This window comes from Oryzias latipes, chromosome 5 (genome assembly GCF_002234675.1).
Source record: "Oryzias latipes chromosome 5, ASM223467v1".
Taxonomy (NCBI): domain Eukaryota; kingdom Metazoa; phylum Chordata; class Actinopteri; order Beloniformes; family Adrianichthyidae; genus Oryzias; species Oryzias latipes.
In genome coordinates this window covers 24,440,219-24,451,624 of record NC_019863.2, presented here as the reverse complement: position 1 = coordinate 24,451,624, position 11,406 = coordinate 24,440,219, and positions in this window count along the sequence as shown.

Genomic DNA, 11,406 nt, shown 5'->3' with positions numbered 1-11,406 from the left:
TTTTAACCTATGAACTTTGTTATCTGGTTGTCACAATCATTTTTATTAAAAAGTATTTGAAAAACTAAAAAGTTTTTTTTTCATCCCATTTTTTCAACCAAGAAAAAAGGTGGGAAACATTCCCTCTCTAAAAATAATCAGGAAAAAATCCACATAGGAGTTGCAAAGTATTTTTTATTCAAAACAAATTACACATAAAAAAGTATTTATTTTGTTCTTTGGCACATTTTTAAACCTAAAAATATATTTGAAAAATTGTTTATCATAAAATTGGGATTTCAAACACACAGAAATGCTTTTTCTAATGTTCTGTTAGTGTGTTGAAATGTAAAACTTCTTTTGTCTATGATGCAGACCGTGTGCTGAGACAAATTAAACACACTTAAATGTAAAAACAATAAAAGAGATTTACAATCCAAATCAGTTTTAATATGTTTGTTTTTTGTCTGTATAATTATAGTCTGTTTAGATGTCTGTGATATTAGAAACCCAATAAGGGTAGGAAAAAACATAGGCTCATCAAAGCTGTCACACTACAGTCATAATCTATAGCTATGAATCTTACCAGTGCAAACGTCTTACTGGAATTGAATTGGTCTGTCATTATGTTTTTCGTAAACATGAAAAGAAGAAGATGAAGGCAAGGATGACATAAAACATCAGAGAAGAGCTTCACTTGCAGGGAGACAGACATGCAGATCAACAGCTTGGCTTTGAAATGCTTCCTGACTCTATGTGAAAACATGAAAATGAAGGGTCGTGACTTGCTGAGATGGGAATGTTGGTGGCAGATTGAGATCTTAAATTTTGGGCAAACCAGGCAACACTGCATGCTGCAGTTCCTCAAGTGACCACTTGGGGCTGGTTTTACAGAAAAAGCAAGACCCCATGTTCTATTTTACAGTAAAAATAGACTCATTAAAAGTTAGCTGTCAAGATGTAGCTTTAGTTATTGTTTTTGAGAACTGCGGGGGGGGGGGGGGGGGGGGGGGGGGTCTTCAGGCTTGTTTTCTCCATGTAGCACCCCATGAATGACTTCAAACATTATTGGTTCAGTGAGATTTGAGACACAAAGGAGATGCTCTTCATGTCCCAAGGTTATGACTACTTTCTGAACAAACTTTATACCACAATCTTGCCATTTAAAGGTATTTAAAGGAAGTATGAAACCTTTCTTTTGAGAAGGCCATCTGTGAAGGGGGCCATTATGACTCAAAGTAATTCAGGATTTCTTTTTTTTTTTTTTTACCATCTCTGCAGGTCAAGGTATGTCATCCGACATTCCAAAATCCCTGTTAAAAACTCAGTTTTAAGGCTGCAATGAGCATGGGCGCCCTTACAAAAGACTATTATAATCCAAGGCATTGATTCCATTATATAAAACCGTATAGAAAGCATAGAAAACAGCACACATGCGCTCTAAGACGTCTTTACAAGTGCAAACATCAAGCTTGCAAACCAAACATGGTCTCATTTGAATGACAATAGTCCACAAATTCCAGATAAACTTGAATTGTTCAGTGAGTTATAGGCAGTGACTTATGGGTAAAAGTAACAAAAAAATAGTGTGTGTTTGTGGGGAGGTTGACCTTATTAGATATGCATTACTTGTAAACGCACTTTTATGAGTCTAAACACAACAACAACTGGAAAAGATTTGCAGAGAAAACAGTAAATAAGTTTGAAAATACATTTAAAATGTAAAAGTTTATCAAGCATAAAGCTTATTTTAAACTTAAAAACAGGTCAAATTAGTATTTTTGTCAGGATATATTGCAGTCTTTTATCTGGATTTACAGTTTTAGATGGGTTTTATTGTGAAAACCTTTATAAACCTAAAAAAGATTCACTTATGTTTAATCTGGAGCCGGTTTAGCTTGTGCTGGTTTGAGGCGCCTTCCGTCCGTGAAACCAGGGTTCAACTCCGGGCTGCTCCCTGTTCCCTTTTCTGCTTCTGTGCCGGTCCCAAGCCCAGTTGCTTTGAGAGGGTTGCGTCAGGAAGGGCATCCGGCGTAAAGGCCCGTACACACCGGGACGAATATTCGCCAGGCGTTATTCGCCAGCGTTTTTCGCCACGTTTTTTGTGTTCACACCCAGGCGATTTTCGCTGACGGTGAGCCGAGCGAACATGCAATTTCATTCCCTGACATTAGATGGCGCTTAATGTAAACAGAAATACTCCTGTACACAAGGTGGCGCTGCGCAACTTTACCCTTCTTAAAGTCGCTTTTCACTCAGAAGAAGATAGCAAGTATTTACGCTCTTGTCAGAATAATACAAAGAAAACATGAATATTTCAAGCATCAGTAGCTCCAACTGGTACTTGGTAAGGGGATATTTAAGAATGTCCGTCATTATTTCTTCGCGGCAGTGTAGACGCTACTTGGCGTCTATCTTCTTCGCTGGTATGTGTGCTCAGCAAGGCAGTTTTGTGTTTGAGCGCCCCCAAGGTGGGTTTTACTGTAACTTCAGAAGCTCCAGACACGTGTGCAAAAGCGCCATTCTCATTGGTCGAATAGATTTCGACGCGACGCGTCGAAAAAAAAAAACGAACCCGAGGCGTTTTTTTTTTTTGACGCTTTGTCGCTTGGCGTTTTTTCGCGTCGGTGTGCACACTCTCATTGGTGCCCTTTGTTTAGTCACGAGGCGTTAAACGTCGGCGAAAATCGCCGGCGAAATTCGTCCCGGTGTGAACAGGCCTTAAAACATTGCCAAGTTAACCATGCGACTCATTCGCTGTGGCGACCCCTGGTGGGAAAAGCTGAAAGGGAAGCAACTTATGTTTAATCTACTTTTGAACAACTGCTTTTTATGACGGAGTATTAGGGCCACCAAAAAAAAAAAAAAAAAAAAGTAAAATTACGACATTTTATCTCGTAAATTTACGAGTTTTTTTCTCGTAAATTTACGAGAAAAAAGTCATAGATTAACAAGGAGAAAACACCGAAGTTGTCCGTTCATCGGAGCATCGCTTGAAGATGAAAGATGTGGAGCCTTTTGTGAAGCTTTATTTCCAGGTTTATTATAGGTTTAAAACGAAGACATTCTGAACCTTTGGCGACTCAAAATCAGATTATTGTCAGTGGAGCCGGTTTTCCGGGGTTCAGTGTCAGTAAAGAGGAGTTTCAAATGTAAAATAAGGAGCTCAGAGACACGTTTGGGTGCAAAGGATCGCTGCAGCTTTTATTCTCCTTTTCATTCACAAACCCTGAAGTTCATCTGTCACCTTACATCATGAACCTGTCATCAGATCCGAACACCAATGCGGAAGTAAACGTCCCGTTATATCATCAAACAACAAAGATGAATGAAAATAGTCTATTATATTAGCATTAGAACGTTGAAAATGCCAAAAAAAGTGATCCTCCTCCTCAAACGGAAGCGTCACACAAACGTAGAGATCTTGTTTTTGGTGGAGGAAGAAAGGATTGAAGTGGAAAGCTGCAGGGACACCGATGGCTGCAGGGATCCTGCAAACCAACCATCAATAAATAAAACTTTAATAAATTGTAAATCAAACAAATGAGCTTCCAGATATTTGGAACGTTCAAGCTCATTCAGATCACCTGTTCACTGTTCAACAAAGTTTAGTCGGTCTGCTCTGTTGCTGCACGGCGTTCACCTGCTGCTCTGCATGCTCACTTCCACTTAATATCGTAAATTTACGAGTTTTTTTCTCATAAATTTACGACTTAAAATCTTGTAAAATTACGAGTTTTTTCTCATAAATTTACGAGTTTTTATTTAGTAAATTTACGAGATAAAAACTCATAATTTTACTTTTTTTTTTTTTTTTTGGTGACTTTTTTATTTTTTTTGGTGGCCCTAATACTCCGTCGTAGCTTTTTACAAGATTCTTTTTAAAATTTATTGGGGTTATTTTCTTGTTCCAGGGACGTTGATAGTTAAAAAGTACAAAACAGATATGTCTCTCTTTGGCCTCTTGACATCTCTCATTTCAACTTCCTTCTCCTGAAACTGTCAGCTGGTTAGCAGGGCTCCTGGTTTAGAGGAGGAGGAGGAGGAGGACTGAAGTCTTTTGTCCCATCAGATGAAGTTGTCTGTGTGAGCTTGATGATGGTGAAAGCTGGTTGGCTAACAGCCAGGTCCAAACAGGGAGACAGATGGCAAATAAGGATTAGAGAAAGAAAATGAAGATGCAAACCGATGAAGATGCACTGAGGCCAGGATATGGACATAGATGTTTGACCTGTAAATGTAAACTGCAGTAAAGAAGGCGCTAACATGTGTGAGAAAGCATTTTACGATCAACTTTAATTTTTAATATTAAAGGCAACCGTCTCAAAAGTTCACACCTGCGTGTCATCCATTTATTTCCGATTAAAGGACACCTTATTTAGCATTATTCCTTACTTAGTTTGATAAATGATCAAACTTTTTTGCACAAGTTTAACGGTAAAGAAGAGTAAGATGTTATATCCCAAAAACATGCACCTGTAAAGATCCGTTCCAATAAAATTGTGTTTTGGGTTTTTTATTGTTTTCTTGTGGCATTTTTCTGATTATGATAAAGGCCTTTTTTTCAGAAAATGAAGCTTAAATTTAATTTATTTCTTTACTCAAATTGTTGTGAATCAGTAATGGATGAAAAAATGCAGTTTGAAAAAGATTGTATTTGTGATGTAGAAAATGTTCTGGGCGGGTCACAATGAATTTCAAATACCTGGACATGAAAACTATGGAAAAAGAAGCTTTGAATCCAGACAACAATTGAACTGTGAATTATTGTAGTAGTAAGGATACTCCCAATTTAGAAAGTCTGGCCCCCCTGTGCCAGAGCCCAGTTCTTTTTTTTTTTTTTTTTTTTTTTTTTTTTTTAACTTGTCCTGTCCAACAGCTAGGCAAACAGATGAGAGCTGAGGGCCTCTTGTGTTGGACATATTTTATTTTAACAAGAGGGGTTATTCATCTTCAGACAAACCAAAGGTATGTCTGAATAAACCCCTTTTGTAATTGAGGCCAAACTTTATTAATTTCAATCATGTTTGAAAATCTTTGGTGTTGGACCGGACGGAAAAGGAAAGAGGGGAAGAAGAGAGAGGGACGTTAGAGAGAGGGGGGGGTAGGAGGGTGATAATAGGAGGGGAAGGGGGGGTAAGACCATGAAGCAGCATAGAGCAGGCAGGTTTACTGGTTGTTTATCGTTACGGTACGGTTCAAATGTAGTACAAAAAGGGCGGGGCCTGTTCACACACACTCAAATATTATCAACACACCTGCTAGCCGCAAAAATGTCCACATGTCAACATGCACACAAAACAGATAGTGTTCACGAACGCATACCTATGCCTTTAAACCAACTAGTGTGAAATCTTTCATTCAATCATGCAAACTATTAGTGCAAAGGTGAGCTAACACCTGTGCTCAGGTGAGTGTTTATGTTCTTCTAAAATGGATGGTGGAATGTGAAAAGAAGGAGGAGGAGCGCCCAGCCACCCCCACACCCATACCCCCGCCGCAGCAGCAGCGGCAGCCGGAGCCCCCCCAACGCCACACGGGAACAGGCAGGGAACAACCGCCCCCCGGGCGACCAAGACCGCCACCCAGGCCAGGGCCAGCAGGACCGCCGCGAGGCCCCCAGAGCCAGAGAGCAGGGAGGCGCAGAGGGAAAGAGAGCGCCGCCCCAGCCCAGCCGGGCGGCGCTCGGCTGGGCTGGGGCCCAGAGCCCAGTTCTGATAAAATACATTGTTGTGATAGGTTGTGACATCAGATTGTGACAACTGCCTTTTTTCACCTGCGGAATGTTGCTAAGATCAGAAATACACTTTTTCAAGAGTGATGCTGAAACACTCAGCCATGCGTTTGTTACGTCGAGGCTGGATTACTGTAACTCTTTGTTAGCAGCGTGTCCTAAGAGTTCCTTAAGAAGTCTTCAGCTTGTTCAGAATGCAGCAGCTAGATTGTTAGCAGGAACTAGCAGAAGAGATCACATCACTCTTGTGTTAGTTTCACTTCACTGGCTCCTAGTTTATTCCAGAATCAAGTTCAAAATGCTCCTGTTAACCTATAAGGCCTTACATGGTATGGCCCCATCCTATATTAAGGACCTCATAGTACCTTACCACCCAAACAGAACACTTCACTCCCAAAATGCAGGACTGCTTGTGGTTCCTAGAATTAGTAAAAGTACAGTTGGAGGAAGAGCATTTAGCCACTAAGCCCCTGTTTTATGGAATAAGCTCCCAGTTCATGTAAGAGAGGCCAACACAGTTTCTACATTCAAAGTTAGACTGAAAACATTCCTCTTTGGACAGGCTTATTGTCAGACTAGCTAGTATTCAGAGATTATTTAATTTAATGTTAATGTGTTGAAATTAAACTTAATAACAATAACAATTTTTTTTTAGTAGGCTGCTAGAAGTTGAAGCTGGGGTAGCTATGGTGCACTGGGGTTCTGTCCTCTTTTCTCATCTACTTTTACTCTCCCTCTCTCCTCTATTCTTGATCATTACTCATCATTTAGTTCCCTCTGTTTGGTGCAGTGCGATTCATGTACTGTCCTACTTTTCCCTCTCTCCTCCGGGTGAGTAGGAGTGCTTCCAGGTTCCAGTTGGCTCATCCGTGCTCCTGTACCTGACCGAGTACCTCGTCTCTGGCTCGCCTCTACTACTGCTTCTACACCTGGATGTGGATTCTGCCTCTGGCTCGTCTCTGCTCTGTACCTGACCGAGTACCTCGTCTCTGCTCCTGCTCCTACACCTGGCTGTGGATCCTGTCTCTGGCTCGACTCGCGCCCCTGACTGTCCCCCCAACTACATCTGGATGAAGGTCATCTGCTGGACTTTAAATATGTAGTTGTAGAGTTAGATAAGTTAGTTCTTCTCTATGAGTTCTGGTAAATCGCCTGTCCATCCTGGGGGAGGATCCCTCCTTCATGTGGACACCCCTGAGGTTTCTTCGTTTTTTTGTAGGAGTTTTTCCTTACCGCGAAGGGGGGTCTAAGGGCAGGGATATCCAGTTTAGTTAGTGTTTTTAGTTAAAGTTTTAGTATTTTCCTATTGAATTATATGTTATCATGATCCTTTTGATTTTATGTTTAACTTTTTCAATTAACAATACAGAGCCCATTGAGACGACTGTTGTTGTGAATTTTGGCTATACAAATAAAATTGAATTGAATTGAATTGAATTGAATTGAATTGAATTGAATTAAAGTGATATGCCGAAAGGTAAACATCGACTAATAAAGGACCGGACTTATCATTGTGTGGCAGCTAGTGGTGAAAATGGCTCTGAAAATGCTGAGTTGCTACTGAGAAATTAAAAGGGAACAAATGTCTTGATTCTTCAACCGCTGTGGGGCACACTAAGGCCCCACAAAGTTTAAAGAAGCTTTTCTCATTTTTAAATTGTAATTGTCATTGAAAACTACAAGAAAGCTTTGTTCCTTCCTTTAACCAGACACCCTCATTCAAGCAAATCCAGCAGGTTTGAACAATCTCCTGCGTATGTTTGGTTACCGCTCAGGGGCCCCTCACTTCAGGACAAGCTTGTGACTCCACCTTCCTCCAGATTACCAAGTTGGATGCTTTGTAGAGCGCTGCACACAGTCAGTATTAAGGATTTTATCCAATGAGGCTTTGATTTCCAAAGCTCAGAGCTCAGGTTTTTCTTTGTGCTCCACTGGTTGCCCACATCCTGTCAGGACTCCCTGCAGCTACATTCCAACCATCCTGTTCCTTCTCCATCAATCCCTTAACAACAATCTACTGTCTGGCACCTGCACCCAGCTGCACAAACCTCCACTTTCTGCCTAAAGACAGCCAGGAGCTAATTACCCCCCGTATTTTGACAAGCAACAAGTGAAATGTACAACCCAACAACACCAAACAAAACATGTATGAGCAGGGCATTAGTGGCGATGAAGGGGAAGAGGAAGATGGAGGTGAGTGGGGTCAGAATAAATCAGGTTCTAGGGGCTGTTGAGTGTTTGGTTAAAGCCAGATGGCAGGAGAATGGTGTCTGCAGCTCCTGTGAGGGCCAGCAGGAATGCTTGTATTATCTCTGCTCTTTTTTAGTGAGTGGAGGTTCAGAGTGCCACAGTACAACAGTGGATTAAAACACACAAACCCTTTTAATCTCTAAACAGTCCCCCTCAGATGTTCACTCTGGAGCCACTGCCTCTCTTCCTCCTTCTGTCTGGCAGTTTACAGTCCTGAGCACACTTGTATGGTCTTCTCTTTGCATCGATAACAGATCTTGGTGTGGTACGGGGTGAAAATAGTGTTAAATGTTCAGATTTGAAATCTAAATATTAAGAAACACCTATTAGAATGAGCTAACCAGGCCAATGGTGGTTGCACAGCATGTGACGGGTTGTCAGCAGCTTCCACTCAGTGAATTTTCCTGTTAAAATGCTAGAGAAATCTGTTTTTGGCTTTGAAAAAAAGGCAAATTTTTTGAGTCTCAAATAACATTTATACCAGGCAGCAGTGGATGCAGTTTATTTTCTGTGTATAGCAGTAGCAAAGTTTGTTATGGTTTTTACTGGCATCAGTAAAAAGAATGGCTAAAGGTTTACCATCCATCCATCCATCCATCCATCCGTCCATCCATCCATCCGTCCATCCGTCCATCCATCCGTCCATCCGTCCGTCCATCCATCCATCCGTCCGTCCGTCCGTCCGTCCATCCATCTATCCATCCATCCATCCATCCACCCATCACACCTCCATTTCTACAAGCCAGTGGTTTCTGAATTTTGCGTCAGGAAGGGCATCCGGCGTAAAACATTGCCAAGTTTACCGTGCGACTCATTCGCTGTGGCGACCCCTGATGGGAAAAGCCGAAAGAGAAACAACATTTATGGGTCTGCCCATGTTCACACCTGGTTTGAGTTCATTTATATAACACCAGCCTCAGTTTTTACTTCCTGGATCTCTGTTGTTTGATATTCTGTTATAATTTCTCATCATTGTCTTTTTTTTATTGTTAATGTTTTACCAACTTTCATTTGAGCAAAGCAATGTTGTTATTTTTAAGCCTTTTATAAAAAACGGTATCCATGTATATGATAATATGGTAAATGGCGTATACTTGTATAGCGCCTTTCTTCCTACAAGGACAAAGCGCTTTACAGTCACAGACCCATTCACCCAGTCACACACACATTCACTCACACATTCACACACTGGTGGCGGCTCCGCTGCCAAACACAGGCGCCCGCCTACCACCAGAGGCAAGCTGGGGTTCAGTGTCTTGCCCAAGGACACTTCGACTCATGGGCGTGCAAGGCGGGAATCGAACCTGCAATCTTATGATCATGGGTCGACCGCCCTACCGCTGCACCATGGCCGATAATATATTGCCTTTGCTACACCAAAGAACACATTTTTTATGAAATCTTAGTTTTTTTCCTGAACTCTTTTCCTACCCGGAAGTAGCGTGTCTGTGTCTCAACCAAAAAAACAAATAAGATCCAAACTTTTGCAAAGATGGATGTGCATATTGTGCATATTATCCGTGGAGAAAGTGTGTGTGTGTGTGTTAGCCTGTGGGCGGTGCTGGAAGAGCTAGCTCCTCCTGGAAGAGGCTGTTCCTTAAAAATCTACATCACAATGGGAGAACCCACTCGTTTTCGTGGATTGGTAAGGGCTGATGCTTAAAGCACAGGTTTTTAGAGAAATACTCAGAAATGCGTGAACAGATCAAAATACCGCTTTAGGTTGTTTTTTTTTAAGTGGAAGGAACATTGTAATAAACTTAAAAGGTCAAAAACGTTTATTTTGCATGCCCTTTAATATCAAAAAAGGGTCTAAGAGCAAAACTCATTCCTTTTGATATTACGAATTACACCTGTAATTTAAATCTGCAAAAAAATCAAACATTGTTCTACTTTCATTAGGGTCTACTTGAGCCAGGAGGTGGGGAACCCAGAGCACCTATGGGCCCCTCTCAAGTCTGGAAAGCACTTTTGAGGAGTTTCTCTTAAATAACAATGTTTCAGATTCTTCTGTAAGCTTTAGGCGTTTACAATAAAGCTCCTTCTGGCTGCAGATAAATGCAGACTCAGAGTAGAATGCCCCCCCCCAACCACTTTCACACAGCAAAAGACTTTCTGCCTGCCTTTGTTTTTCTTTCTTTACCCCCTCTTCACATCTTTTTGGTCTTTCTTTAAGAGTCGGTTCAGAGAAGGAGTTGAAGGGAGCGGATGGAGCCTTCACATGCAGGTGCAGGAGATTTGGTTCCAGCTGCATTTTGGTACAGGAGCGATGGGTGGTGGTGGGGGGTGCAGGAGGTGACAGCAGGAAGGGAATGACTGACAGAGACAAAGACATGAGGAAGTGTAGGCTGGATGATTTGTGCGAGTGAGTGTTGTAAAGAAAAAACAGGAAAAAGAGAAGAGAGGTTTGTTTCATTAGGTTTTAAAGTTCAGGTCCCCTTTGTTCAGCTTGGCTGCAACTTCAGAGAAATTCTTTTTTCAATTCTTAAAATCCCTGAAAAGAGTTTGTTTAATTACCATTACTTGTATATTCTCTCTTTGTTTTTGTTATTTTTTTTTACTTTTTCATGATTTTAAATCAAAGATTTGCTCATTTTATTTCTAATATTGACAGGTCTGTTCTTTAAAAAAAAAAAAAAAACTTTCTTTCTTAAAGTGCAGCTACTTTAAAGTGCAGGTCTAAACTGTTGAAATGTACAGCCTCTGATCCCCCAGAAGGAAAAACAGGGACTTTAGTATTTTAATTACTCTGGAACGCTATAAATTCGACAGAAAAAAAGGTGCAGTAACTTTACAAGCTAAGAGTCTAATTTCTTTTTAATTAAATTGTCTAATTGTTTCCTTTTGCAATAGGAAAAAAACCCTTTTGAATGCAGCAAATTTAAACTTAGAAAGTGTGTGATTTACTATTTTTTTAAATTTTTTATATGTTTGATTTATAATTAAACAAATAAATAATTATAATTTACTATGGTATTACTTTTTTTTCATTTTATTCTAAATGTTTAAATTCAGGACACTTTTGAACATAATTGATGCGTTTGTAAATTTTTAGTGGAATAAATAGATTTAATTTAGTAATTTACTTATCCTCAAAAGGCTGTATTTGTCATATTTTGTGTGTTTTTGTGTCACAGTCTCAGCAGGTTTAAGTTGTTAGTTATTCCAAGCTGTTTTCATTTATATTAATTATCCTCAGTGTATATAAGAGTCTGGTTTTCAGGTTCTTCTCATTTGCTTCTGTGTTTTGCCACAACTCTTTTGTTTCTTCTTTATTTGAACATGTGTTTGCGTTTTCATGGTTTTGTCCCACTTTGAGTTTCATTATCATAGCTTTGAGTTTAGGATTGGTTTGCTGCATTTTGAGTACCACACCACCAGTTCTTGACAAAGATGACTGTTCCTCCATAATCTTAAAAACAGTGTCGGCTATGTGTTTTGTT